This window comes from Panthera onca, chromosome C2, assembly GCF_046562875.1.
Source record: "Panthera onca isolate mPanOnc1 chromosome C2, mPanOnc1 haplotype 2, whole genome shotgun sequence".
Taxonomy (NCBI): domain Eukaryota; kingdom Metazoa; phylum Chordata; class Mammalia; order Carnivora; family Felidae; genus Panthera; species Panthera onca.
The window spans coordinates 111272790-111282986 of record NC_138347.1 but is presented as its reverse complement, the minus strand read 5'-3'; the positions used below and the strand labels follow the sequence as shown (position 1 = coordinate 111282986).

At 36.9% G+C, this 10197-nt stretch overlaps 1 long non-coding RNA gene across 1 annotated transcript; it reads left to right on the top strand.

Moving 5' to 3' along the window:
- Positions 1-452: 452 nt before the first annotated feature.
- Positions 453-7634, top strand: LOC132683279 (uncharacterized). The gene is made up of 2 exons (XR_009612145.2): positions 453-808; positions 7372-7634. It is a non-coding gene; the product is annotated as an uncharacterized LOC132683279 (long non-coding RNA).
- The last annotated feature ends 2563 nt before the right edge of the window (positions 7635-10197 follow it).

Genomic DNA, 10197 nt, shown 5'->3' with positions numbered 1-10197 from the left:
CACTTAAACAACTGAACCACTCAGGTGCCCTGAGACTTTTTTTTCTTTATTTTTTTTTTTATAAAAATCTTTTTTAACGTTTTATTTGTTTTTGAGACAGGGAGAGACAGAGCATGAACAGGGGAGGGTCAGAGAGAGGGAGACACAGAATCTGAAACAGGCTCCAGGCTCTGAGCTGTCAGCACAGAGCCCGACGCGGGCTCAAACTCCCGGACCGCGAGATCATGACCTGAGCTGAAGTCGGCTGCTTAACCGACTGAGCCACCCAGGTGCCCCTATTTTTTCTTCTTTAAATAGCTAGAGTAATAGATCATGTTAATGAGGGTGCTTTGCCTTGCAAGCAGTAGAAACCAACTTAAAGTCCCTTAAAACACAAAAGAGAATTATTTTCTTATGTGACTAAAGAAGTTCAGAGGTGATTTGAATTTGAGCAGTGATAAATCTAGGTCCTCAAATAATGGTTCAGGATTCAATTTCTCATTCTCCAGAGGTCATCATTGCATGCTTCTTGATTGGCTTTATTCTTGGGCAGGGTCATTTATCCTGCTACTGTAGATTTTTTCATAATCCCAGCCAGTGATTGGGATTCATTCTGATTGGCTCTGGCTAAATGCATCATTGTGGCTTTTGCTACTAGAATTTGGAATTCTCACATGCCTCTTTTGGATTCAGGTTTGAGGTTACCACTCCAGAAGGACAAAGATTCAGAATGGCAGGGGAGAGGAGCTCTGGAGACATGCCAGGCTATAAAAAAACATGTCTGCAACATAGATTTAATATATTTAACTTTTCTCTAAACATCATTCAGGTCAATGTTCTTATATTGTTTTCACACCATGTTTAGGGTGTTGATATAGCAATATGTATGTCATTCTTTTTGAAAATTCATTTATGTAACTAAAGTACTAGAGTAATAAGAGTATTTATAAAAAGAAAAAGAAATGATTTTAAGAATCAGGCCTTTATTTTTTAAGGAATATATAGATACTCCTTTGTTTGATATCTGCAGGTCAGGCTTTGGCTCAAATGCTTATTTGTAAAAGTTGAAATGGAGACTCTCCTACTGTTCCATGTGATAGTTCTTTGGAACATCTTGTGCTTCCACTAGTCATGTCTCTGTTGAATTTTAGGAAGGGGGAATATTCAGCAGCTCCCAAGAATGTTGCTTTTTAATTTGTTAGCGGTTTTTGGCAAAGATAAGCCATAACTTTAAACAGTTCACCACCATAACTTTAAAGTTTGCAAACCAAACGAGCGGTCATCAATAACAGAAGTCGTTTCAGTAACGCTGAAAATTATTAATCATTTATTCAAGGTGACAGGGTGTAACACTCAGGCCTAAAATATGCTCATCCGAAGGATGAGAAAGCAATATAACAATCCCCCCCCCCTCAGAACCAGCTTATCATTTATGTGGTGTATACAAGGTACAGAGCAGAAAGATGGAATTTATGTTCATTGCTGAGAGCAGTGCATATATGTTATAATCTAAAATGTGATAAGGTCAAGATTATATCAAATTTTATCTATAGTGATACTGAAACATTTGGTTACATAAAAAATATTGTATACCAAGTTTTATATGTGCTTCTTTTTGTTTTCGTCTATTAAAATTAATGTGATCTCTAATAGCAGCATGCTATGTTCCTATGATACAGAAGGTGCATTTTAATGTGCTATATTAACAAGAATACTGACTAGGAAAGGTTTTTGTTATGTTTTTCTTTAGTGTTGACAAATTGAAGTCATTTGGTAAGACAAAGAGTGGAAACATAGCAAGGTAGAAAACACTTATAATATGACAGTGTATAATACTTTGAGATGACGAATCATATTAATTTTTTATGTAGGCTGAAAATACCTGGTAAAATATATCTGCTACAGATAAATACACAATCAAATGTATAGATTGATATTCTTAAAAATTGATGTTCATAGTAATTTGGCTTTTAACTCATGAAGTTTACCTTTAATTCATTATATATTAAAGGTAGTCCAGAGACTAAAATCTCTAAAAATAATATTGGTATTCATTTACCTAAGAATGAAGACATTCTTCACACTTAGAATTTGTAAAAATGTTTTTGCAACTATTGATTAGATACAAACTTCTCATTACATATTAATTTCTAGATCTTCAAATCATTGGGCCCTTCTATACAATCTGTCCTTGCAAATGTCCCATAGTGGACATAATATTTATAGATGATCTCTACATTTCTATAATTCAAATATGGATTCATTCTTGAAAGTTGTGTTTTCCTTAATTTATTCTTAAAATAAGAGCTAGTACTTACTGAGTATTTCTATATGCCACTATTCTTCCAAACAATTTACCTGGATGTTGGCACTATTTTACAAATAAGTAAGCTGAGTCAAGGGAAGTTAAGTTTACAAACACATAGGTCTTAAGTAAAGGCATTCTGGCTATGGGTGCAACACTGTATGACCTCTCACGAAGCCTTATGTAACCTGAAGAGTAGAATTTCTCTCTCCTTTGTAAGAGTTAAAGTGTTCACCTACAGTGATATCACAGAGTGGTAAAAGAGCTGTCGAGGTAGCTGAAGCTTTTTTCTAGGACCCCAATCAATGAACTTTGAAGGAGATGCCAGAAAGTAGTGAAGTTTTGACTAAATTTTCCCATAAAATGTGAAAACCTTAGAATTTTGTCAATGACTGTGTCTTTTTAAAAGTCAACATGAAAATTAATTTTAGTTATTTTTATTGACTCAACGGTAGTAAATCTTGCAAAAGCCTTTGAAAATTTCTCCTAGCATGGTTCTTACTTTGTTGAAGAATCACACAGATGTTATCAAATTTCCTCTGTCTCTCTTTCTATCTCTCTGGTAGTATGAAATACAATGACTACTAGTAAGCCCAATTTGGTGTCATTGCCTTGATTTGTGCTAAGACACTAGCACAAAATTTTTCCCAACTATTTTTTTTTTTAATTTTTGGCACCTTCAGTTTAAGTATTGACATAGTAAAAAGGCAAAAAATGTTTTAGTATTATTATAAAAATAGTTTTGGCTTCATTGGGGCCCTGAAAGGGTCTCAGAGACCTGAAGGCTTTGAAGATCTCACTTTGAGAATCATTGCTCTAAGGGAATATTGTTTATATCATACACATCACAGATATTTGATATTAATTCCTTTAAGTAAACATTACAACAGTGCCTACTTTTCTGCCTTTCACTTACTGTCATAAAAGTTAATATTTACTTTCAAAACCACATGCATAACTGGAAGAAGTACTTCAAATAACTGTCCAGTTATGCACTGAAAATCTTTTCTTGATATGAAGAAGAGTACATTTTTAAAAAATATTCATTATCTCTATGATCTTGAGCAAGTTGCTCATTTATCTGTGGCTTAGTGAGGCAGTTGGCTTAAATTAGTGATTGGCAGTTAGGGAAATACTGTCTCCTGAGGGGTTTGTGCAAATATATATATTGTGGCATTTTATTCTACTGAATTTGTTGTTGCAGTTGGGAAGGGGGATCGCTGGCATTCAGTACCCCAGGGTCAGGGTTGCTAAATGACTTCCCAGCCAGTGAGTCCTGCTTAAATAAGTCCCAAATGCCAATAACGATGATACCATCTTTGAGAGAAACACTAGCTTTCTATAGTCAAATGGCAAATGCCTTACTCCTCCAGGTGGAATACATTTTAAGGAACAGTAAGTGTTGTGTCAAAGGAGAAGGGAAATGACAACATGTTGCTAGAGGGATATGTGCTAAATGGATGAGCCTGAGCTCGCTCTCTGTCCTTGATGGTAGAAGAGTTGAGAATGGAAGGAGGCGAGATTGATGGCATTTGTGAGAACACCAGGCCTTCCTTGAGGCCTTTCTCCACCCCAAGCTCTGGGTAGTATATCAAGATGATAAAGCCCATTTTCAAATATGTGATAATATAACTGAATTAAACATTCCAAAAGATATTGTACTTATGTTTCTTGATCATGCAATAGAATGCAGTATGAACAAAGTTCTGGAACAAATGAAACTCTTATTTTTTTTTCCATACACTGACATAGAAAATCAGAATAAAAGAGATAGGCTTACTGTTTTCAGATTCATTGAATTTTATTTATTTATTTACTTATTTATTTATCTTAAAACAATCCACATTGTTTTAAAATAGGAAATTTATATTCCAGAAAGGGAATAGACTTTGGAATAGATTCCAAAAAGGGAATCACATACTTAGTGGCCAAATGAAATGGATTCCCAATAAAAACAAACAATTGGAGTTTAAAAGAGTATGGCTGGACCAGATATTTGGAATTTATCTGCATTTTAACATTTGAGTCACATAATACTTCTTAATTATTGAGAATTTATATGAGTGAAGCTCAAGTTTTGTTGCTGTTGTCTTTTAGTTTCAGTGTCTTATAAAGCCCAGCTTTTTAAGTTGAAGTGACTATCAGAAGGGATTATTAATTAAAGCAAGAGGTGTTAATATTTTATGCAATTTTATCATGCAACACTCTTAATCTATCTGTGTGTGTGTGTGTGTGTGTGTGTGTGTGTGTGTGAGTTAGCTAGTTAGCTGGGAGCTTAAACTCCAGCCTCTGTTCTGCTCTAGTATTGTGGGTTCAAGATCCCTAAGACATTATTTACCAAAGGACAGAGAAAGGCCAAAACTACTCACTTAGTTTCTGTTTCTTTGGTTGCCTTGGTAAAAGAAGTGATTGAGGAAAAAATTTTAAACCAGAAACTTTTCCCTAATGATTATCATTTCTACTTATCTAGTATTTAGTACTTTATATCATGACCCTCTTACTCCTCATTTTATTAGTTTAAGAAACTGACCAATTCAGTTCGCTTTTGAAATCAGAACAAGTAGATTATAATCCTAGCTCTGTTTTCATCAGCTTGGTGATGTGGGCAAGTTTCTTAGATCATGACCCTCTTACTCCTCATTTTATTAGTTTAAGAAACTGACCAATTCAGTTTGCTTTTGAAATCAGAACAAGTAGATTATAATCCTAGCTCTGTTTTCATCAGCTTGGTGATGTGGGCAAGTTTCTTAGATCATGACCCTCTTACTCCTCATTTTATTAGTTTAAGAAACTGACCAATTCAGTTTGCTTTTGAAATCAGAACAAGTAGATTATAATCCTAGCTCTGTTTTCATCAGCTCGGTGATGTGGGCAAGTTTCTTAAGCTTTCTGGGACCGTTTTTTCATTAGAAAAATAAGTAATGATGTATATTACACAACTATCATGAGGATTAAATTATTTTCAATTTATAAATTGCAATGCTTAATGCCTGGCAGAAAGTTGATACTTAATAAAAACTGTTCTCCTTTTTTTAGTTCTTCCTTAAAAAAGTAACACTAATAAACACAACACTTCTGGATACATACTTATTTTAGATTATTTTTACTTTGCTTTGCCCTAGTTTTGATCTAGCGTTCAATTCCTTTGGAGATCTTATTTTATATTTTGGTAGAGGCTTTCATAGATTTGAAGTTTGGGTCTAGGTAGTAATTACTGATGTTGTTCCTCTTCTGAAGGGGAAAAGCTGTGGAAAGAGAGTGTTTTCGAAAGAGGAGATGTAGTTAAGGTGGCTCCATAACTACCTAGGACTTCACGCAGCATCTGACATACAACAGGGCTCTTAGGAAATACTTGCTAAATAATGTGTATATTCCATGTCTGCTGTTCTTTGCACGGGGAACCTCTAAATGTGCTCATGGGCAGGGTAAAGCCTCTTTTCAGGATTTGGCTCAGCACTGGACATTTTTTATTAACATATTTTTATGTGACTATACAAATTATAAATGTATGATGATAAAACACAAGGAAGAACAAATAAGAGTTTAAAAATAATCTACAGTCACAGTTCTCAGTGTTGTAACTACTTTAACATAGACATGATTTTTAAGCAAAATCAGGACCTGAAGTTTAACATCATATCCCTACATGACTACTTTTAGGGACAAATATATGAGAGCTGGCTACATTAAATCCACATTTTGAAATTCACGTTTTAGCATTAGTGAGACAAAATGAAGTTTAGCAGAAAATTCAAAATGGAAATTTGGGCAGTTTTAAAGCAAACAGAATTCTTGAGAACCCAAAGTTTTCAAAGGATTGACTAATGTTTTTAATAAACAGTAACATTTAACAGTATCTTATTTATAATTTCTTCAAGTCCATATTAACACTACTTACTAAACTATTATTTTTATGAATTATGAAGTTGCCTAATACTTTGAGCCTATTTATCTGGAGGACTGGTTTCAGTTTTCAATCATTCCTAACCTTGAATTGAAGTCTAGAATCCCTCTGCCATAGAAAAGAAACAGAAGGCAACGGACAGGACAGCAAAGCTTCACTTGCTCGGCTCCCAGCTTTTAGCACAAAATCTCTGTCTACACAAGTGGTGTCACTCTTCCTTTCACCTGCTTGTGAATGTGAAGACAGGACCACACCAGGTCAACCTGGTTATTGACTTCGGGCATCTCACTTCAAAGGTAACTGGGATTCACCAACTGTCTCAGAGATGTGTGAAAACTTTGCCCTAAGGAACTCTGTGGCCAATGATAGGTTGAATTTGAGAGCATTGCTTTGAAAGTTTATGAAGACTTCCCAGGGCAAGGAGAGGTTGAGCTGTGACTCCAGCCCTCTCCACTAGCATTTGTAAACATTCTTTTAAATCCTGTTGTCAAAATTTAAATATCACCTATAGTTTTTCCAACAATAGTAAATTATGAGAAGGAAAATCTTGCCTTTGACTTTTCAACAACACATATGTACCTTTAACATTCTAAATTTGGTTCTGCCCTGGTAAGATCTGCTTGGTTGAATCAACTAAAAACTTGCACCTCTTCACATATTGACTTCTAGAACAGCTTGCATGGTTGTTGGTGTTAAGTGCCTATGTATACACAAGACTCAAAGAAGAGGTAAAAGCGTAATTAGCCTTTGTTGCACTAATTCTGTGATTGAAAATTTGCTTGGAGGTTCTCTTAAAGGTTTTCATGCAATTGGTAGCTATTTAAGAAAAGCGCAGGTCTGTAATTCTATGCACTAGGCTTAATGTTAAATTTTCATTACTTTCTGATGCCAATATTGACTATTTTTGTAATTAAATCCAGTTTTCACTTCCCATTCCAAGCCAGGCAATCAAGCCAGACAAGTTTAGCCTTCTCTTCCCTTACTTTGAAAAAGCATATTTGGTGATCCCTCAGTTTACTCAATTATTTTCAAATGCTACGGTTGACTCTCATCCCGTCCCTGTCTCATGAGAATATATACAAAAATTAATAATGGCAGCAAGAATTGAGGTTTATAATTACAGAGAGTACTTACCCTTGGAACAGCATTTTCAAAATGATCGTTCTTTACCTTTCTTCTAAAGTTAAAGATTCAAGCAAAGAATGAGAATTCTGGCCTTGCTCATCCACACAAAGACCTTAAGAAGAGCTGCTCTGTATTCATCCTATGTGTAAAATAGCCCTCCCAAAGGAACTCCAGACCATCATTGTTCTCCCCTGTTTCTTCAGTAATTGATTCAGGAAGCTTACTTGAAGAATGGGGTTTTCCACTCTATTATCACTACCACCGAATATGTTACACATGGATTGTCAAAAATTTGAATGCAATAAAATGAATAGCAATACATCTACAATGAATATAATTTAGTCCTTCGTGATGTAGAATTTGCAGTTGTGCAGACCTCCATTATGAACATCAAGGATAATTATGTTGTAGCTATAAAAAATATAGGAAATGGACTGAAACAGCCTTCGTCCTTTAATACTCCGCAAGTTGTTTGAAAAATGGAACGCTTCTCTCACTCATTTACTTGTCTCATATGTAGGGGAAGACATAGGGGAGTGAGGAATTGGTAGATGATGAGCTGAGGGCGATGGGTGTGTGGGATGTAGATTTTATTTTGTAAATGTATTACAAGTATAAAAGAAATAGCGACAGGAGCCAGCCTCCACAAGTATCCACCATAAATGTAATCAGAGGCAGGGACAGAAAGCGTGACAGTGAGTCGTGTTATATGGTCTCTGTGATGAGACAATGCCAACTTGTTCTCTTCTTTCCTAGGGAGTTCAAGTCAAACAATAAATGGAAGACTCTCAAGCTTACTCACCAGGTCATGACTTGACAGTTAACTTGATCTCTCTTGTCACTTCCTTCCACCCCACAGGGATTCCCTGCCTCCCTTGGAATTTCGTGCCGGCTAGACTATGCAAAGATAGACACTTTGCAGGGCTATGGTGCAGGGTGTCAGGTCATCTTGAGTCATCCCCAGCTTCCCTTCAGGCCCGCTGATTCTCTTGGGAACGTGGCAGGCGATGAGCCAATGTGGCAAGGTTTCCCTTCTCTAGATCCCCAAGTATAATTTTTTTTAATGTTTATTTTATTTATTTTTTGAGACAGAGAGAGACAGAGCATGAATGGGGGAGGGTCAGAGAGAGAGGGAGACACAGAATCCGAAAAAGGCTCCAGGCTCTGAGCTGTCAGCACAGAGCCTGACTCAGGGCTCGAACCCACGGACCGTGATATCATGACCTGAGCCGAAGTCGGACACCCAACCAACTGAGTCACCCAGGGGCCTCAACTAGATCCCCAAGTATAGAGGGGAGAGCCAGCCTTGCAGCTTCTGGGCCCCGCTTTGCTCTGGGTTGATTCCTCCCCATTCCGTTTCAAAATGCAGTTAGGGTTTATCGGCTGTGTTGCCAGAATTACCACTTTTTGGGGGCAGGTAAATCAGGTATTTCTTCTCACAAGCTGCAGCTTCCTGCTGGGTTGAGTCCTCCTGGAAGGCTTCATTTCCTGCTGAATGCCTGATGAGAGGTGCTGCTCACAGTGAGTCCAGTTAATAAATAGCTCCTCCAGCTGAGACCATTTGTCTGAGGGATATTTCCATCAGTTACAATTGGATCCTGAAATATTTTCCTGTCGTATGCTACGGTCTCCTTGAGCACTAGAAAAAAAAAAAAAAAAAACAACTTTTTTTAAAGCTCTGTAGTTTTACCGATAGGAGGAAGCCTCCCTCTAAATGAGCAAGACTCAGCAGGTCTGGCAGAGCTAACCTTGATCCTTCCTAGCTGGTGTCTTATTGCTGCTTCTTGCCCAGCCTCCTTTCTGTTTTTTAACCTGGTCTCTTCTTTTATGTTCACTTATTTCATTACTTGAAAGGAAATAGCAGGACCTGGAAACTCCAGTCCAGTCATGCTCTTGGACTCCTGTCTTGCCCTGCGGTCTCTTTTGATCTAAATTTCTTTCTCACTATTACATGCAGTAGCTGAGAAGCCTGGGGACTCTGAAATAAACCGAGGGAGTGTATGAGGACGTGTTTGTAAGTGCGTGAAGCTAGGTATGTCTCCCATATCGCTATCTGATCTCAGGCTGGCTAACTGCAGATCTTGCGGCCTCCCTCCCCAAATAGAGGTTTTATGGCCACACAGAAGTGTGAGTTCCTACGTTTAATTACCACATATGGTGAGTTAGAACATGCTCAGCGCTGATTTCACACTTGCGAAGCAATTGAAGGATGGACCATTCTTAGATATTTAATTGCCTCACGGCTGGAGAATAGGTATTGCCACAGGCTGGTTTCACAAAGAAAAGCCACTGCCCGGATGCTCTGGTTTAGGCTGGCCTCCTTTTCTTGAGCAAAGACAACGTGAAGTCCAGTCTGCTTTTGTAATACCATGTTGGGCATCATCTGTATTTTTTGCTTTCTCCACTGCCTGTTAAAACACACACACACACACACACACACACACACACACACACACACACACCTCAAAATTTAAAAGAAATGGTATTTACGTCGGAAATTGACCACACAGTATTCAGGTAGGGAGGACTTATGTAGCATTCTACTACAAATACTTATGCAGTTTTATACTTTTCATATGCATGGTTTTATTTGGATTCTTATGAGTGGCTATCTTTTTCTTAAATCTCTTAAATTCATTCAATAAAAATGTTGGCAGCTATAATATGCCAGATACTAGAGTTTTAAATTTCATATCTCATAATTGTTTTTTTCTTATTGACTTTCATATTGTGTATTTAAAATCATATTTTGAGTTTGTGTTTATGTACTATTTTCAAGCTGAGGAATCTTGACTTTCTTGAAGAATTCCAAAATACAGCTTATATTTTTATTTGCAGTATTCAATGGAATCAGTGATTTCCAACTCAAAATGCTAGGTTTCTA